This window comes from Myxocyprinus asiaticus, chromosome 12 (genome assembly GCF_019703515.2).
Source record: "Myxocyprinus asiaticus isolate MX2 ecotype Aquarium Trade chromosome 12, UBuf_Myxa_2, whole genome shotgun sequence".
In the NCBI taxonomy this organism is placed as follows: Eukaryota; Metazoa; Chordata; class Actinopteri; order Cypriniformes; family Catostomidae; genus Myxocyprinus; species Myxocyprinus asiaticus.
This window is the reverse complement of record NC_059355.1, coordinates 51,497,516-51,507,515: the sequence shown is the minus strand read 5'-3', so window position 1 is coordinate 51,507,515 and position 10,000 is coordinate 51,497,516. Positions and strand designations below refer to the sequence as shown.

Below are 10,000 nucleotides of genomic sequence, written 5' to 3'. Positions count from 1 at the left end.
GTGCTGTGTTCGGGACTTTATCTTTACTCCCGTATACATGCGACTCGGTCAGTAAGCAGCTTTCTCCACAGTAACGAAATTTCCCCGCAACGCTTGTGTAAATAACAAACATGGGATCTGATGAAAACTTTGCAATTTTATTCTGTGTTGCTTCGCTTTATTCCAGATATGTATTTCAGTGTTGTTGCTGTGTTTGTTTCCTTTCCATCAGGAACAGCAGCGGGATTGCGCTGCAATAATGGGGTTTCCCTCTTACGTCAAACCCTGGGATTCCCCCAATGTATGAGTGCATATATGTGAATGTGAGGGACAGTCGATATTTTACATTGGTGTGTATAAATGAGTATAGTTTATAGTTTATGTGGTTTTCCCACTGTGTTGACTTGTTTTTAGGATCCATCCTATGACGTTTGTTATTCGGTCTGTTCCACACACATGCACACTCCTCAAAAACCTGTAAGAACGCCGCTTATGTGTTTACATCAGCACATTAAGCAGTGATCCAGGAGAAACCCAGGTGTGTTAAACCGCTTTCTCTTAATCTTTTAAACGGCGTAAAGAAATCAGCGTTCTTGTTCACATGACATTTTAGAATGGCGTGTTGTGACGTGTGTAAATGAGAAGCACCAGTGAAACGTGATTCACCTACGGCGTGTAGCACATGATTTTGCATTAATAACATTGGTGGGAAAACATTGATTTCATCCACTTAGATTTTCAGGTTTGTTGTCGGGTTAGGGCAACATTCTGATCAACTGATCAACTCTTTGATTTCAGGGTTAGTTAATGGTTAGAGTGAAGGTAATCTATAATGTTAGGTAGTGATAGACCGATATATCGGCCATAACTGTGTGCACTTGGCCGATTAACAGAAGTGTTAATAGATTTGTCAATGGATTGTCAACACTTTCTGTTTTCAAGCTTTTTTAATTTAAAATTTATGCAAATCTGAGATATTACATAAAATAAGTGTTTGTTTCACTTTAGAAATGTTGTGTACATCTGATTTGCTGTTGTTAAATTGTATTATGTTTATCGACATTTATATCGGCCCTCTGCCATCCTGCTCTTTAGACATCGGGATCTGCATCAGCCATTGAAAAACTCATATCGGTCGATCACTAATGTTAGGACTAGTTTTGATAAGAATGATGTTGAGGTAGGAATATATCACATGAATCCCGTCGAGCAGACACAGATGCTTAGTTCTGATGTGTGTGTGTCTGTGCTTCTGAGGCAGATGTGAGTGGTGGTGGCGTAGTGGATTAAAGCACATAAGTGGATGGAAGGTTCCTGGTTCGATCCCCACAGCCACCACCATTGTGTCCTTGAGCAAGACACTTAACTCCAGGTTGCTCCAGGGGGATTGTCCCTGTAATAAGGGCACTGTAAGTCGCTTTGGATAAAAGCACCTGCCAAATGCATAAATGTAAATGTAGATACATGTGTTGTGTGTAAACACATCAGAGATTCACTGAAGGCTTGTTGCTCCATCAACAGAAGAGCTTATGAACCTCAATTCACCCTAGAGAAAGATATCTTTAGTTTTTATTTCAAGTCACTTTTAGAATAATTCCACACTGGCACACAGGAGGAGCTAAACTGGGAAATTGTGTAATTACGAAGCCGATTAAGCTTCTGTCTTATGTACGACACATCATGGGTTATGTCATGGAAGCCAAATCTTGTGACTGAAGATTAGAGACTTCTAAAAGGATCTGGACGCCGTCTGAAGAGCTCAGATGAGTCAAGTTCACGCTCAGATTGACCTCTTTATGATTTGTAAGTGTGTCATAGATGTTGTGATTGATTCTGTTTTGTGTCTCTTTTCAGGCTCTATGTGTCTCGCCGGTCTCATGTGTGGTCCGGTGCGGGTCAGTCTGCTTTGCTGTGGTGTCGACAGGTTCTGGATCAGCAGCGGTCAGATGTGGACACCAACGGACACGCACACGGCCAAAGACTAGAGTCTGGTACACTGAAAGATTTTTTTACCTTTAAAGTCAACATGAAATCAAAACTGACACCATTTAATTTCTTAACCTCATGCGACCTCGCGTCCTCATGCGCATACATGTTATTTATTTTTTCTCCCCAAATTTGGAATGCCCAATTCCCAATGCGCTCTAAGTCCTCGTGGTGGCGTAGTGACTCGCCTCAATCCGGGTGGTGGAGGACGAATCTCAGTTGCCTCCACGTCTGAGACCGTCAATCCGCGCATCTTATCACGTGGCTTGTTGAGCCTGTTACCGTGGAGATGTAGCGCATGTGGAGGCTTCGCGCTATTCTCTGCGGCATCCACACACAACTCACCACGCGCCCCACCGAGAGCGAGAACCTCATTATAGCAACCATGATGAGGTTACCCCATATGACTCTACCCTCCCTAGCAACCGGGCCAATTTGGTTGCTTAGGAGACCTGACTGGAGTCATTCAGCTGCCCTGGATTCAAACTCATGACTCCAGGTGTGATAGTCAGCGTCTTTACTTGCTGAGCTACCCAGACCCCTCTTCTTTCTTTTCTTTAATATAAGCACAAATGTGTGTTCCAGTGAGACACTTACAATGGAAGTCAATGGGGTTCAATCTGTAAACATTAAAATACTCACTGTTTCAAAAGTATAGACACAAGACATAAACAATATGTGTGTTAACATGATGTTACTGTCATAAAATCACTTACTAACCGCATCTGTGGAAAGTTATAGCCAATTTGACAGCTTTGTTACCATGACGATGTAAACCGTTGTAAACCGTGTAATCCTGATAACAGTGATTTAAACAACTTTACAGCTCAAATAATACTTTAATAATTAAAAAAAAAAGTTTTAAATAATACGTTTTAACAGAAGAATTAATGTCAGCGCTTTTATAAAATTATAAGCTATGGTGTTTTGAACAATTTTATAATTATAATTGACCCCATTGACTTCCATTGTAAGTGTCTCACTGTAACCCAGATTTTTTTCTTTTTTTAAAGAAAAGGAGGGACGAGTTGAAATAAATTTTTGTGGTAATCAACATTATGTTACAAATGTTGTTGATTGAGCTTAACTTGTATTGAACCCAGAATATTCCTTTAATTCTGATTTTTTTTTTTTAAAAAAGAAACTTTAAACAAGCACACACGTATTGAAATGTTCAGGTATCACTTTTGGCTCAGTCGTGTACTAAAGCGTTGTCTGCTCTCTGATTGGCTGTCAGTACTCAGTAATAGACCTGTAGTGTTCTTAGGGGGAGGAGCCTCTCATGAATATGTAAATATGAGTGGGTGTTTCGCACAGCTCTGATTCTGAGAAGGTTGTAATGAATAATAAGGATTTGGACTGTAAGCTGTTTAATCAGCGTGTCACTTTCACAGAGACGTGTTTGTAACGTTTAACCCTTTACCATGTGACAAGCACACACTCACTATCTACTGTCCATATAAACACTGTTTCAGAGCCATATGTGCTTTCATTCCCGTCGTTTGGCATACTGTGCGCCGGCTTCTATATTCAGCCTGCGGAACGAGCGGTTGCCATGGAAACTGTGTTTACATGAAAGGAATCGGCCCCTCATGCTATAAGTGCTTTATTGATGGGTAACCTATAGATTTCAATGACACTAATATAGACACACACGCTTCCCAAAAGTACATGATAATGTTGAGCTTGAAATAGGATTGTGTTCCATACTTGTTTGGATGAGTGTTTGCTCTCATGTGTTGTTCAGACTCGAGGTCCATCAATGTGTGTGTGTGTGTGTGTGTGTGTCAGTGAATGCTTCTCTCTGCTCTCATGTTGTGAACGTGTCTTTGTCTTCAGCTGATGAGGGACAGTTGAGTCTCTGGATGATCATCAATGCTCATTTTGTCCTCTGATGCGGCTGTTCTTGTGTCTCTTATATAACACACAGAATATTCCTCATACTATTCAGAAGAAAGAGGAATACAGAAAAAACACTGATATTTGCAGGGCCGAAATGTTTCTGAGCTGTTCAGGTTGTACTTGGAAAAACCTGGGAGAGCATTTTCGAGCCGTGGGTTCCCTTGGGAATTTCCATATTTTATAATGCCAGATTTAGATTAAAGAGTAAAATATGGTCTGTGGTTAAATTACTTGACAATACATGGATGTTTTGCTCGGCATTCAGCAACATAAATTACACACAGTCAGACCTCAAATGTGAAGTTTGAAGCCACAGTGTGTTTTTAAAGAAAAGTATGCAGTTCAATACAGCTTCAAAATTAACGTTTGAGTTCTGACTGTGTAATTTATGTTGTCGAGCAAAACGTCCACATATTGTCATGTAATTTTAACCATATTTTACTCATTAATCTAAAACTGCCATTCTAAAAACTCATAGGAAAATCCTGAGGGAACCCATGGTGAATTGATGTCATGGCTGAACAGCTCTGTTGTGCACAATTTTAATGATTCCTGCAAGTTTCATATTCATAATGCTTAATATTTATAACCTTTAAAAAATATTTTTTTCGAATGTGTCAGTTGTGAGTAATTAAATGAACTGCATAACAGTAAAAGGTGACTGAAATGGTGAAAGTTGTAAAAGAAAAAACAACCCTTTTCACCTTATTCAGCCCCGCCCCTTTTCCGCACTCCGCTCTTCCAAATTTTGTCATCTAACTTCCTGTTTGTATTTAGGCTACTAAGAAGAGTTGATTAAAATGGATAACGTTAGAAAGTATTTCAAGAGGTGATGGTGTGAGTCTACTGCACCTCTTTACTACGTGAAAATGCTTGTGAGGGGTTTTTTCTGTCACTCTAAACACACCTGCGGAGGTAAATTGGACCTGCAGATCACATTCAGACAGCAGACACACTGCACTTTTTCATGATATAAGCATTTAATTGTTATACGTGTAATTCTCCTTAATTTTTAGGTTTCAACTTTTTAATAATTTGTGTTAAAACGTGTAGTTGAAATTTCCAGCAGTGACAGCTCATATTATTACACATGCAAGTTCAACATTAAAGAAAATTATTATTGTACTTTTTTAAATTAATTTGTCACTGTACATTTTTAGAGGCTTAAATGTGATTAAAATAGTTGTAAACGGAATATAAAATAAAACATACCGTTTCACATGTATATGTGTGTATATAAATATAGTTTTTTATTAATTTATTTTACCAGGAAGTCCCATTGAGATCAGAAATCTCTTTTACAAGAGAGACCTGGCCAAGGTAGCAGCCAAAGAAAATCACAACATATTAAAATATAACCTATAATCACCAACATACACCGCTATTTAAACACAGTGGTCTCTCACGGAAAACAGTCAAATGCCTCTTTCACCATATTCTATATGATGCCCTTAAATTCATCAATGGATAAAAATAAGTTTAATTTGAGATCTTTCTGTAGATTATTCTATGTCCAAGGAGCATAGTAGGAAAATGCAGTTTTCCTCAGATCTGTCACAACCCGTGGTACATTAAAAAGCAACCACTTGGAAGAGCGCAGTTGATAACTACTGAAGCTGAGACAGAGAAGCGTACAGAGGAAGGCTGGAAGTTTACCTAGTATAGCTTTATAGATAACAATATACCAATGCTGTTGTCTGCGATTGGTCAATGATGTCCAACCCACTAAATCATAAAGAATACAATGGTAAGAGACTTTGCATTTGTAATGAAACGTAGAGATGCATGGTACACTGAATCAATGCTTTGTAACATCGAGGAGGCTGCATGCATATACAATATATCACCGTAATCAATCACAGGCAGAAACGTAGCTTCCATAAGTTTTTTCTTGGCATTAAAAGTAAAGCAAGATTTATTTCTAAAATAAAAGCCAATCTTTACTTTGATCTTCCTAAACTAGATTAGCAATATGTACATTAAATAAAAGCGTGTTGTCTATCCATATACCCAAATACTTGTACGAGCAAACCCTTTCAATGGTATTACCATCGGACATCAGAATGCTAACATCAAGCAGCTGTAAACGAGCTTTTGAGAAGACCATAAACTTTGTTTTCTGAGCATTCAAAACCAGTTTAAACTCAGCAGAGAAGTTTATAATGACTGAAATGCAGTCTGAAGCTCTTGCACTGTCTGCACTATGGAGGGGTATGTATAAATGACAGTGTCATCTGCATACAGGTGTCATTTTGCTTGAATGTCATTACCAAAGTCATATAAAAATGGAAAACAAAATAGGTCCCAAAATGGAACCCTGGGGGACACCTTTATTTATCTCAAGAAAAACAGATTTATGGCCCTCTGCATAGACACACTGAGTTCAATCTACAAAATAATTTATGAACCAATTAACAGCCTTAGGACCAAGACCAGCGTTCCTCAGTTTGTTCAGCAGCAATTCATGGTCCACTGAATCAAAGGCCTTAGGTAGATCCACAAATAAGGCAGTGCAATGCTGTTTTCTGTCCAAAGCACCAATAAGATCATTTGTCACAGCCATAGCAGCAGTAATGGTACTGTGACTAGTTCTAAAGCCAGACTGAAAATCACTTAAAATATTATTATCAGATAAAAACTGTTTTAACTGCACATTTAACTGTGATTCAAAGATCTTAGCCAGGACTGAAAGTTTGGAAATCGGACGGTAGTTTCTCTGGCGCATAAGGTCAATAGCCCTATATTAAAAAAAGAAAGTTCATAGACATTGACTTGTCAAAGCTTGAAGTTTTTCACTTTGAACATCAGCTACGGGAAAACCATAATCAGAGGCCGTTTAGCCCGAGATGGAGCACTAGTATTCAAATGAATGGGAGAGATTGGAACACCCAATATGGCGGATGTAGAAAAGGAAGTCCCGCCTTACAGATAAAAGAGCCAATCAGCTTTTAGATACAGACATCGCCTGTTAGTGAACTCGAACACGCATGTGCATTAGCTGAACCGGCCTGAAAAATAGCGTTTTTATTTTATCTGAGGTAAAGAAGCACAATTCATGAAACCAGTGTTGTCAGATTTCACTGCTGGTTTGAAATATATTCTTTGAACGTAATCTTGACCAACCGTTCTGGAGATTTCGGTTTTTCCCCATTCAAGTAGATATGAGCTGCACTTTTATCCATAGAAAATATCTGCCTGAGAGCGTTCCAGAGATGTGGAATGACTTGCACTGAAAGGGACTTTGAGTAGAACAGTCTGAAGGTTTGTGCCGAGTTTGGTGGATGTAGATTGAAAGCTTTAGGAGGAGTTAGTCATTTTGGTCTCATTTTAGGGATTGTGTTTAAACCCTAACACAAGTCTGTAGGATAACAGTATGTGTGATTTATCAAAACAACATGAAGATGTATTGAACTGTGTTTGTCCTGCAGTGAACAGATGGAGGTCAGGTGTCTCCTCTCCTGCTCGTCCTCACGCTCGTGTAGTTGGGGTTTCTCCTCTGTGCAGCTCCTGTAAACCCTGTGACCGAGCAGGTAACACACACAACAATCTGTCATCATTTACTCCGAGCCCGTATGTCTGTCTTCTGTGGAACACACAAGGAGATGTTTAGCAGAATGTTCACGCTGCTCTTTTTGTACAATGAAAGCTATCAAACTCCAGGAAGAACACAAACGTATCATGACGGCAGTCCTGTGTGCTTTAAATGTGAACAGAGCAGTGTGAACATTCGTGCACAGGTGAGTAAACGATGACAGAACTTTCATCTTTAATATTACTTCAGAACACTGAAGCATTGACAAAGTTTGTTTACATTGAGCTCGTCCTCTCATCTCTCTCTCTCTCTCTCTCTCTGTCTGTCCAGTCTCATGTTCTCCCGTATCCCATCATCCCTCTTTCCCTGTGACTCCTGAAGTGAAGCATCGTTCTCTTATAACCGAGAGAACTCCTACTTTCCTCCATCATTCAGCCAATCGCAGTAAGACCTGCTGAGAGCACATGAGCACATCGCTATGGCAACACCCGGTCACATGACACTGTCAACATTTATCAATGGGAATATCGTGGATTCAGTACAACAGTTCTGTGTTCAGTCACATGCAGCTGATCACCAGAGAAAATCACTTTGACTCGTTCATCAGTTTGAAAAAAACAAGCAAGAATCATGTGTACACTAATGAACTTACAATAGCAGTCAATGGAAAAAGACATTAGCGCAATTCAGTGTGCTTTTTATTCAACGACATTTGTCATTAAAATACTCGCTTTGGTTGTGTCGTGCCATAAACAGTTTTTAAGTGGCTGTGTTAAGATAAATGTAGTTCGAAACTTAAAAAAACACGAGATCCTTGCATTCGTAATTGCGCTCCATCCAGTTGTGTTTGAACGCAAGAATGTGTTCTCATCTTGTGCGGTCGCTGGTGTCACGTCTGAGTTTGTTTTGTTGTCTGTACAGCTGGAGTTTCGCTTACTGCCCTCTGCTGAAAACAGGTGGTTCTTCAAACTTGAATAATTGCTCCAAAGATAGGAATATTCCTTATTACGGTCCGGAGACATGATTAATTGCATTAATTATTAATTAATAAAAGTTTTTTAACACGTACATTTTTTAAATATAATTAATCACACTGAATTAACGCGTAAAATTGACAGTCCCTGCAACAACTTTGCTGTAGGATTGCTCAAGTCCGGTGCTTCTATACAAATATTGTAAGACAGAATTACACAGCCAACAGCCAAATCACCCTGTAGCTCAAGATGGTTGCCTACTGAAGCTAAGCAGGGTTGAGCCTGGTCAGTACCTGGATAGGAGACCTCCTGGGAAAACTAAGGTTGCTGCTAGGAAGAGGTATTAGGGAGTCCAGCAGGGGGTGCTCACCCTGTGGACTGTGTAGGACCTAATGCCCCAGTATAGTGACAGGGGACACTATACTGTAAAAAGGCACTGTCCTTCGGATGAGATGTTAAACTGAGGTCCTGACTCTCTGTGGTCATTAAAAATCCCAGGACACTTCTCGAAAAGAGTAGGGGTATAACCCCAGTGTCCTGGCCAAATTCCCCCCATTGGCCCTTATCAATCCTGGCTTCCTAATAATCCCCTTCCATTAATTTGCTCAATAACTCTACTCTCTCCTCTCCACCAATAGCTGGTGTGTGGTGAGTGTACTGGTGCACTATGGCTGCCGTCGCATCATCCAGGTGTATGCTGCACACTGGTGGTGGTTGAGGAGAGTCCCCTGTTCACTGTGTAAAGCGCTTTGAGTGTAGTGTCAGAAAAGCACTATATAAATGTAACATTCATTCATTTATTCATCCACAGCAAAAAATAGTCTATAAAACAAACTCCAGCCAATAAGCGGAATTACAGCAAAATCCTCCAAGTCTGCGATGACCTTCGCCAGCATTGCCGACATATTGGACAGTTGACACCGAATTTCGTCCAAACTGAGTCCCCGGTCTGTGGCTTTGTCAGGGGTATCAGCTTGAGCACGTAAGTGTCTTTTAATGTCTCCAGAGCCCGAGGATTTTGAATTCTTTGACATATTGTCTTCATAAAACAGTTAAGAATCAGGGTGTATCGAATCTCACCAGTTTATGACACAAAAAGTATTAAAAACTAACTTCTCACACGTCCGACCCTCGCATGGCGTCCTGTGACGCAGTAGCTACACTTTTAAGTATTTTAACATTTCTACTGCCCCCATAGACTTCCATTATTAGTGCATTAATGTAAGCTTGTTTTTTCAAACTGAGGGATGAGCTGAAGTGATTTTCTCTGGAGATCAACAGCATGTCACTGAACCCAGAACATTTCTTTAATAAACCATCTGAAGATAACAAAGCTTGAGTGATTGTAGGAGGAGACAGCTGTGTTCATCATCATCATCATCATCATCATCATCGTCCTGGGCTTTAGTGTGTAACTCTGTAGATCTGCAGGTGTGATGTGTGTGTTGTATTGTCACAGGTGTGTGGAATCAGTGCTCAGTGGACAGTGATGTGGACGAGGATTCTGGGACTCTGGACTATAAACTGCAGGATCTCACCGATGTTCAGGTGATAGCGCGACTGCAGGAGGAGAGTAAGTACAGTTGTGACATTTTTCAGTAATGTAACTATCTTGACTGTGGTTTGA

General features: G+C 40.0%; 1 pseudogene; it reads left to right on the top strand.

Annotated features, from left to right (window-relative positions):
* The window catches only part of LOC127449564 (SLAIN motif-containing protein 1-like), an 18,350-nt pseudogene that overhangs the window by 1,664 nt on the left and 6,686 nt on the right, over nt 1–10,000 (top strand).